A 10,413-nucleotide genomic window follows, 5' to 3' on the forward strand; every position below is an offset into this window, starting at 1 on the left:
CTACGATGAAACTTACATATTAAATATATTTTCTTATTTAGAATAACAGTATATTCAATGTGTTCCTGGTCGTCTTAATATTTGTAAGGAGCCCAAACTGGATTCTGTTTATCAAATAATTTCGTACGTACGAAAAAATTATATTTTGGGAAACAAAATGAAATTTAACCTAGTAAAAATATTAGAAAGATCAGAAACACGTTTAGTATACAGCCACTAATATTTTATGCAAAAAAATATATTTGATATGTAATTACATTCGTTAAAAATGCTCTGTTAATCGATAACACCTTAAAAGTTGCAGCAAACTCAGGAATGTCCCTTTAAAATATACTTACCTTGATTTTATGTATTGTATTATACTTTTCACCCACAGCTCCTTACGCTTTGGTTTTTACATAAATGTAAAAGGGGGGGGGGGGGGGGAGTAATAATTATATGTCCAGAGGGAGCAGATTGAATACCTTCACCCTCAAATATGAATATAGTAAATATGTAGTAATATAAATAAGAAAGACGAGGTTCAGGATCTGAAGGGCTTTAATAACAGGGTTAAATAATTATAAGTGAGTTAGAACACTGGGGTTTCCATATAGGATTATTTATCCCCAGGATCTATAAATCAATATACAAGTAGGGTATATCCCGCAGGTATAGATCTTAAGCTGGCTAGAATAACTAGGTGTTCATTGCTCGGTGACCAGAGTGCAATCCTTGTGTGAGATTCACACCAAGAACAAAGAACTTTGGCCCTTTTCCACATATGGTCATGACCATGAAAGCTGTCCCCTCTGGCACCAGCCTTCCAAACATAATAATATAAACCCTTAGAGAGTGGTTGGTTGTGTTATTTTTATAGAAAGGGAGGAAATATACATGCAGTATATGAAACAACCATAGTGCATTTCCACCACCATATGAAGCAGGCAAATCCTGACCTTTAGCATATAAAACATTATACACTATATATATTTCACTATCCTACATAAGTATATATAAATAATATTTTCATATAGGCCTACTTACCATTTGTGACACCCAGTAGCCATGTGTATTTTTGTGCTGGGAAAGTAAAGAATGAATGACTGAATGAAAATACATCGGCTATTGGGTGTCAAACTATGGTAAATAAAAGTAAAGATATATTTATTTGTATCATCCGTGAACCTGTTGTTCTGTCTCTCAGTATGTCCGTCTAACCCACATATAGTTTTCAGGATGTTTATTTTTTTTCCCCCACAATGCCTTGAGATATCGAGTATAGCTTTATCATGTACTGTTACATATCAAGTTTGACTTACATGACGATTTACCCATTTTTGACAGAGTTATGATTCTTGAACTTGTTTTTAGCGGGGGAGGGGTTCCACAATACCAATGTTGAGCTGATATTTCGTGTATAGCTTTATAGTGTAGTTACAGATCAAGTTTAACTAACTTACATGGAGATTTACCGGGTTTGTTTTTCTCAGTTATGGCCCTTCAATTTAGGACATAAGAAAAGAACATTTCCAAACTTTTGTTTTGTTTGCAATACCTGAAGACTTTGAGATAAAAAAAATTATAGGTAGTACTATACCAAATAACTTCCGGCTGGGTCAAAGTTCGAGGTGCACCAAACTTTTGATAGAGAAGTGAACACCACAAGTCCTGTGATTGGTTATAAATGTGAGTGTGTTGATTGTAAAAAATAATAGTTTCATCTGGGTAAAATAAATGTGCAATTTTATTTCATCTAGTACCAATGTGTCAAGTAGCCTTGTGCTTGAAACATGTATGGGGTACCTGTAAAAAAAAAGTACTCAAATTTTGTGCGAAACTAGGGTAGTCATAGACGCTACCCGTTATCTCAGAAACGAGCATCTTGACCCCCATTTTTTTCTGATTCACTTTAAGTGTAAGGGGTGGTAGTATTTATATCCGTGGCGTTTATGTCGGTTGATACGTTGCAGGTAGGAGTTTTAGCCGCATATGTTACTATTGTCGTCTATGGGATTTGATTTGGTAGTATACACCCTATAGCACATATTCAGTGCATAATAATAAAAATATTATGATTTTTGTCATTTTATTTAATTAAACTATATTGGTTGATTAATTAGCCATCACTCGATCATGCAAGTTCACAATGACCTTGACCTTGACAATAATCTCTGTGCATGGCTCTGAATGGAGTTTGAATCAAAGTTAGCACTGAAGAAAAAGTTGGTTTTGGCCTATAATTCATACTGTAAAGATTTCAATAATTTCTTTTTACATGGTATTTGACTTGCCATATACAACTGCTCTTAAATATGGTATTATATATAGGCAACCTGAACTAAGATTTTAATAGCAATTTATTTTTATATTAAAAATAGCATGTGCCAATAGTGGGTTAATGTCTTTAGTTTCCATTAACATTGTTAATTTTTTATGTATGAAATTCTAAAAACTCAAATTTGTAAAGAAGTTGATTTTTTATTGTCATTTTGACATATTTATAGGGTGCTAAGTTATATTTTAGACAAATTTGTAGTTTTATGCAAAATTTAAAGTAAATTTGAAGAAAAAAACTTTACCAAAAACATAATTAAATTTGTTTGTCACTATTGTGCCTTCTGTTCTTATTTGTACATAACAATAAGGTTGTTAAACATATACTTAGATCTCCAGATCATTTTTGTTTCTTAATAATCACTTAGTTAGCTCTCATGAAAAGCATTTTGAGTTTATACTAGATTCAGAACCAATTTTTTCAGATTTGATTATCTGCCTTGGATTAAGTTGATAATTTATTTTATTGTTAAAGCTGTATTACCTAATGTTACTAGCTAAATAAAATGCTGGATTACAGATTCTAGGAATACATCTAATGTACATATTGTATTCATCCGGATTAGAAAATAATGCAAGAAAATAGATGTTCGGGTAATTTTGTCATTTAAAAATAGTTTTTTTCAGTAATTAATCAAAAATAAATGTGTTAAAGCTGCATGATTATTCCAGATATCACAACTATTAAAACCTCCAGCTACAGTAGGCTATAAATAAAATATAGTCAGGAATATTGGTGGCTGCCAATGGTTTTGATGGTTCATTATGAAAAATCAGCATGGCCGATGGATTTGAAATTCCCACACCTGGTAACTTGAAGACACCCACACCCAGCATACAGGATTTCCTCCCAACACTAATGTTCAGGACATTAAGTCATTACTTCATACAGGTACAGTCATGTTTGTGTTTCCTTCCTCAGACATTGTATTTTTTTAATACTGATATTTCTTTGATGTGCCTGTTAAGGTCTTCATAATCTAGGGGTCAATCAAGTGCATGTGTTTTAATGGCATTCTTTAAAGGGGTAGAGGTACTCTGACTATCTTTGTTGTCTCTACATATATACCTGAGTACACACCCCCAACTGAAAGTAAATATCTTCAGGAGTTTTATTTTAAAACATTTTGTTGTTTAATATGACATATTGCATTTGTACAAAACTATATGCAATATATATGCTTTTTGAGGTGTACATTATATTAGGTTGCACTGCAGAAACAACAGTTTCAGTGAGGTTGTCAGTTTATGTCAGAATACACCAGATCCTGGTTGTCATAAAGACACATAGCTGGACACTTTTTGAAAAATGTATGTTATCAGTATATAGCTTTATCATATATGGTTACAGCTCAAGTTTAACTGTCATAGCGTTACAGAGTTATGACCGTTGTTGGTTCCGGGTGGGGACACATGCACGGCGGAAGTAAATATACTTCTTCTTTTTTTTTGGGGGGGGGGGGGGGGGGGGGGGGGGGGGGGGGGGGGGGGGGGACTGACTGAGATCGAGGGTGCAAAGCAAAGTTTCTAGGACGTTCAGGATTGCTCCCACGTAAAAATTGAAAACTTGATGTCCCTGGGGCAGATCCAGCTTTTCTGATGAGGGGGGGGGGGGGGGGGGTCCAAGACAAAAAGGGCACCATAACATTATGAAAAGGCACTATTGAAAAATTACACACAGTTCACATGGACCATAATATAATAGTGCTACAACAGGGACGCTGGCAGACGTATTCTACAGTGTTCTATACATTGACAGAATAAATAAATTTGTAAAAAACCTAAAAATCCTAAATAAAAGGGGCACTTCTCAAATTTGAGGGGGGGTCCAGACACCTTGGACACACACACACCCCTCTAGATCCGCCCCAGTGTCCTGAAATGCAATGTCCTGCATTTTACCAGTAAAATGTAAAAATAAAACCCACCGGATCTGGGTATGGGTCTGGTAAGTATGGTACGCACTGAATCGAATGTGGCGTGAACTACAGATCTGGCAACAGACGACATAGAACATGCGCTATAGTTTAACACCGCCAGACTGACAGATGCATAATGTTGTTTGTAACCTTACCCATTGATGTTTCTTAATAAACAACAGAAAAGGTATATAGTAACCGGCCTTGATGGTGTAGTGGTTAAGCCATCGGACTACAGGCTGGTACGGGGTTCGCAGCCCGGCACCGACTCCAACCCAGAGCGAGTTCACTAACCACTAACCCACTGTTCTGGACAGATAGCTGATGTGTGTGTGCCCAGGACAGCGTGCTTGAACCTTAATTGGATATAAGCACGAAAATATAAGTTGAAAAAATAATCAATGTGGATTTCTAGTGCATAATGTTGATGTTTATGAAAACCCGTACAGACCCATACGTTAAAATACATGTCTTTGCCACAATCGCCAGACCCAGTTTATGAAAGTCAGTTATCGTTTGTTCACTTATCATTATTTGTTTATGTTATTTTGTTCAGTTCTCATTATTGGTTTCTGCTACAGTTTGTTCAGTTCTCTTCAATTTCTCTTTACAGTTTGTTCATTTCTCATTATAAGTTTCTGATACAGTTTGTTATTTGTTTCTTTTTAGTTTGTTCATTTCTCATTAGTTTATTAATACAGTTTGCTCAGATCTCATTATTGGTTTCTGTTACAGTTTTTTTTTCTTTTTCAGTTCTCGTTATTTCTGTTACTGTTTGTTCAGTTGTCATAACCGATTTCTACTAGTTTGTTCAGTTCTTGTTTGTTTCTGTTTACAGTTTGTTCATTTCTCATTAGTTTATGTTACAATTTGTTCTGTTCTCATTCGTTTCTGTTTATAGGTTCATTTCTCATTACTTTATGTTACAATTCTCATAATGTTTTTCTGTTTCAGTTTGTTTATTTCTCAATATTAGTTTTTGTTACAGTTTGTTCAGTTGGTGTCTATTGCAGTTCATTTTAATATTGGATTCAGTTTCTTGATTTCACTTTATTAATTTCTGTTAGTTTGTTTAGTGTAAGAAAATTGGTTTCTTCTACAGTTTGTTCACTTCTCATGATTGATTTCTCTTACGGCTTGTTCAGTTCACTTTGCTGATTTCAGCTACTGTTAATTAACTTCTCATTATTGATTTCTCTCTCTCTCCCTCCCTCCCTCCCTCCCTCCCTCCCTCCCTCCCTCCCTCTCTCTCTCTCTCTCTCTCTCTCTCTCTCTCTCTCTCTCTCTCTCTCTCTCTCTCTCTCTCTCTCTCTCTCTCTCTCTCTCTCTCTCTCTCTCTCTCTCTCTCTCTCTCTCTCTCTGTGTGTGTGTGTGTGTGTGTGTGCTGTCACTGAAAATATTAATTTTATGTAATCATTGGGGTTCTGAACTTTAGACTATACATTTCCCCAGTGTTTTGCTATTGTTGGTAAAACATGATACTGAATATATTGTAAATATTTTATCTCATAACTTTGTGTGGGCAATATAAATTTGTAGTATTTTGAGTTTCTACAGTGGGAAAAGTAAGTTGCGAGTAAAAAGCATGCAGTCTGTATAAAGGTAAACGTCACCAAGCTTTTCAGCTGATAAGTTGACTGTTAAATGGGCTCCAAGAAGGTGCATGGTTTGGTCTTTTGAATAAATAACACTACTTTGATCGGCCCCAAACACAGACTTTTTGCCATAAAATATCAAAGTAAAGTCTATTTTGTTTAACGACAACACTAGTGTACATTAATTTATTAATCATCGATTATTGGATGTCAAACATTTGGTAATTTTGAGATAATGTTGGGTTTTAGACAGGAAACTCACTACTTTTTTATTTGTAGTACTTATACTCAAAGGCAAAAGTTATTGTGATATGGATTGTTTGGAGTAATAAATTTGTGAATGGATTTATGGATGTAAACCAGAGAAAATGTGCATGAAACAGCTCAAAGAAATGCAACCAAGCAGTTGTTGCAGCGATTGCATGCTTTGTGCAAGAAACATGGAATATTCGGGAGAAATCCTGTCCAGTGTTCACCATAAAAGGCCAGACATTCAGTCACAAATCATTGCCACTCTTTGCAGCCTTCAGAAGTCCAGAAGTCAGAAAAACACCATTAGTGAACTGTTTGGTGCAATTTCGTCATGCCACGCCTCAGTGAAAATGACAGATGGCGAGTCATAGGGATGCTTGAATCTGGGACCTTGCAGCGTGACGTTGCATTTCAATTCAACGTCCACAGAAACACCATATTGCACTTAATGGCAACGATATCAACAAAACAACCAGGTCAGGGACCGTCCCCATAGCCGCTGATCACCCGTGACAACCCCTCGCCAAGACACATGGATCTGAACCACGCATCTGCAAAACAGGTTGCAGCCAGCAACCCTCACAGCCCGTACCATCCCTTTCTCCAACGTTCAGTGGCCTCAGTGTAACGACAGTGCCAGGCCTGTATCAATGCTCAAGGTGGACACACTCGCTACTGACTGTGTGAACTTCGCTCTGGACTCCCTCTAGTGATGTGGCTCATTTGCATATGGCAGGTGCGCCCTTTTCATGGACTATTGCTCATTTCCATACCTTCGGACATTTCTCTTTCCATGTTATAACATTTCATACACAGAGGTAAAAATTTAATCATCTATTATCTTTCTTTTGTGTGTCACAATAACTTTTGCCTTTTAGTATATTTATAAGTTTATTTTATTATACACTGTGATCATTATTGTAGGGCTAAGCTTTGCGTTGTTCAGCAGAAGTAAATATAATTATGGTGCTATACAAGGGGTTAAGGTTCATTTGTATTGTTGCATTACTTTTATATTATATGAGCCTATTTGTAGTTATTTTTGTCTCAGGCTTAAGCCAAAAGCTTTGCGAGTCGTATGTGGGTCAGCGAGAAGACAGTGATGTGACAAGCAGATTTCTGCAAGAGATGTCTACAGGTTAACATGGTGTGGCTGACTGTTAGGACGTCTGCAAGAGATGTCTACAGGCTAGCATGGTGCGGCCGACTGTTAGGACGTCTGCAAGAGATGTCTACAGGCTAGCATGGTGTGACTGACTGTTAGGACGTCTGCAAGAGATGTCTACAGGCTAGCATGGTGTGGCTGACTGTTAGGACGTCTGCAAGAGATGACTACAGGCTAGCATGGTGTGGCTGACTGTTAGGACGTCTGCAAGAGATGTCTACAGGCTAGCATGGTGTGGCGGACTGTTAGGACGTCTGCAAGAGATCTCTACAGGCTGGCATGGTGTGGCTGTTAGGACATCTGCAAAAGATCTCTACAGGCTAGCATGGTGTGGCTGACTGTTAGGACATCTGCAAGAGATGTCTACAGGCTAGCATGGTGTGGCGGACTGTTAGGACGTCTGCAAGAGATCTCTACAGGCTGGCATGGTGTGGCTGTTAGGACATCTGCAAAAGATCTCTACAGGCTAGCATGGTGTGGCGGACTGTTAGGACATCTGCAAGAGATGTCTACAGGCTAGCATGGTGTGGCTGACTGTTAGGACGTCTGCAAGAGATCTCTACAGGCTGGCATGGTGTGGCTGTTAGGACGTCTGCAAGAGATGTCTACAGGCTAGCATGGTGTGGCGGACTGTTAGGACATCTGCAAGAGATCTCTACAGGCTAGCATGGTGTGGCTGACTGTTAGGACGTCTGCAAGAGATGTCTACAGGCTAGCATGGTATGGCTGGATTAGTGACCGACTGGTTTGTCATCAAGATGACACTGAATGAGTTATTCGTGATTGTAGTGATGACGGTGAATTCGAGATGAGTTAATTAATTATAAACACTGAACTGGCTGCAGAAGCAGATTATTGTTAGGCTCAGAGACATTGAGTTACCAGTAAAGTTAGTGGGCTCAAACTAGTGAATCATGGACATTAGAAGATCATATTCTGGGCTTGGGATAGTGTCATCCTCCATTTTATATTCATATTTTGTACATACAATTTGTTGAAATGTTTTGTTGGACTTGTTTCTTGGACAGATGTAGGACAAAATGTCAGTGGTCAAAATGCCAACGGTTTAAATGTCAATGGTCAAACTGTTAACAGTCAGAATATCAACTATTAAAGTAGTACCTTGGTCTAAATGTCAACTTTCAGATTATACATAATTTGTTAAAAAAAAAATTAAAAATTACTATTGTATAACCTTTCAATTGACAAATCAAAACACTGCTCGCATATGTCTGACAGCACTAAACGTGTGTATGATTTTCTCAATAACAGAATATGGGTGATGGAATTTTGTTTTTAAATGCAAATAACTCTTATCTTTATCATACCCTCAAGATAATTTGGAATGTTTTCAAATTATTTTCAAATCACTGGCATGATTCTGCAAGTAAGGTTTTGATTGGTAGACATGAGCTCCAACTGGCTGCTGTTAGATCCACATGTAATAGTGGAGCTAATTTTAATTAGATTGCACACACACACACACATAGGGTGCAATGGGTGCCACACTGAACGACTGTGTGCTGCATTGAAAGAAAGAAATGTTTTATTTAACGATGCACTCAATACATTTTATTTACGATTATATGGCGTCAGACATATGGTTAAGAACCACACAGATTTTGAGAGGAAACCCGCTGTCGCCACTACATGGGCTACTCTTTTACGACAGGCAGCAAGAGATCTTTTATTTGCGCTTCCCACAGGCAGGATAGCACAAACCATGGCCTTTGTTGAACCAGTTATGGATCACTGGTCGGTGCAAGTGGTTTACACCTACCCAATGAGCCATGCGGAGCACTCACTCAGGTTTGGAGTCGGTATCTGGATTAAAAATCCCATGCCTCAACTGGGATCCGAACCCAGTACCTACCAGCATGTAGACCGATGGCCTACCACGACACCACCGAGACTGGTGTGTGCTGCGTTGAACGACTATGTGCACTGAAGTTGTGTCTAAAAACCGAAAAAAAAGAATAACAAGAACACTATTTGTATGAAATACATTTAATAAATAATATAATCTCCCTTTTAAAAAACATAATGTTAAGCAAGTATTCAGCAATTTACAAAAATGAAAAATGACAACACCAATGTGCAAGAAAGAGTTAAATTATATGCATGTACAAGTAAATAATGAAAATGACTGTATAAAAAGAAATTAAAACAAAATCAAAATTTGACATGAAAAGAAAACCCATATAAACCAAACTTATTTCATATATGTACAATGATTCCTATTTACAACACAAAACATTTAAACATAAAAGTAAACTAAAGGAGCACTATATAAATGTTGAAGTCAAAACATGAATATGTCGTCTGTATTAACTTATAAATGTAAGATTGTATACTGTATGTGTATAAATATATAACATTTGCACAAAGAACTGTAACTTGTCTTTTTCTTTTTAAACATATATAAAATAAAATACATTTGTAAAACAATAAAACCATTACTCAACAGATGGAAAATTTTATATTGGTGTTCTGTCCCACACTCGACCACTGGACATGCAAGAGATTGGGTGTGGGAGAGACATGCCTGAACCTTAATTGGATATAGTACGTTAATAGAGTTTAATTTTATATTGGTGCCTAGGTACTGAGATTGGTCCTAGTGTTAGGGTTGCACAATGGTCTAAAATGGCAGCCCCATTCAGAATGTATGCAAAGCATTGGCCAAAACAATATTGTACGTTTGGGACGGAGAATATGGAAAACTGTGGACTGTTTGCGGGAAAAATGGAAACATTGTACAGACAATTAAAAATAAGGAATTCCAGGAACTTCTGCAAATCTTTCATCTCTGATAACTGAAAAATCACAATTAACATTTAATTACAAAATATTAATTAATAGGTCTTAATTGGCACAGGAAATGGGCATATTTTCACTGAATCCCATTTTGTAGCTAGGAGCAGACACAACATGTAAGTATTATAATACTATCATTTCTATGCTAATTCATCGATCTGTTATCTACGAAGTAAAGTTTGTTTTGTTTAACTACACCACTAGAGCACATTGATTTATTAATCATCGGCTATTGGATGTCAAACATTTGGTAATTCTGACATATAGTCTTAGAGAGGAAACCCACCAACGAGGATCAATCCCAAACTTTTATATGAACCATCCCACAGACTGGAGAGCACATATCACA

This window comes from Gigantopelta aegis, chromosome 4 (assembly GCF_016097555.1).
Source record: "Gigantopelta aegis isolate Gae_Host chromosome 4, Gae_host_genome, whole genome shotgun sequence".
NCBI lineage: Eukaryota > Metazoa > Mollusca > Gastropoda > Neomphalida > Peltospiridae > Gigantopelta > Gigantopelta aegis.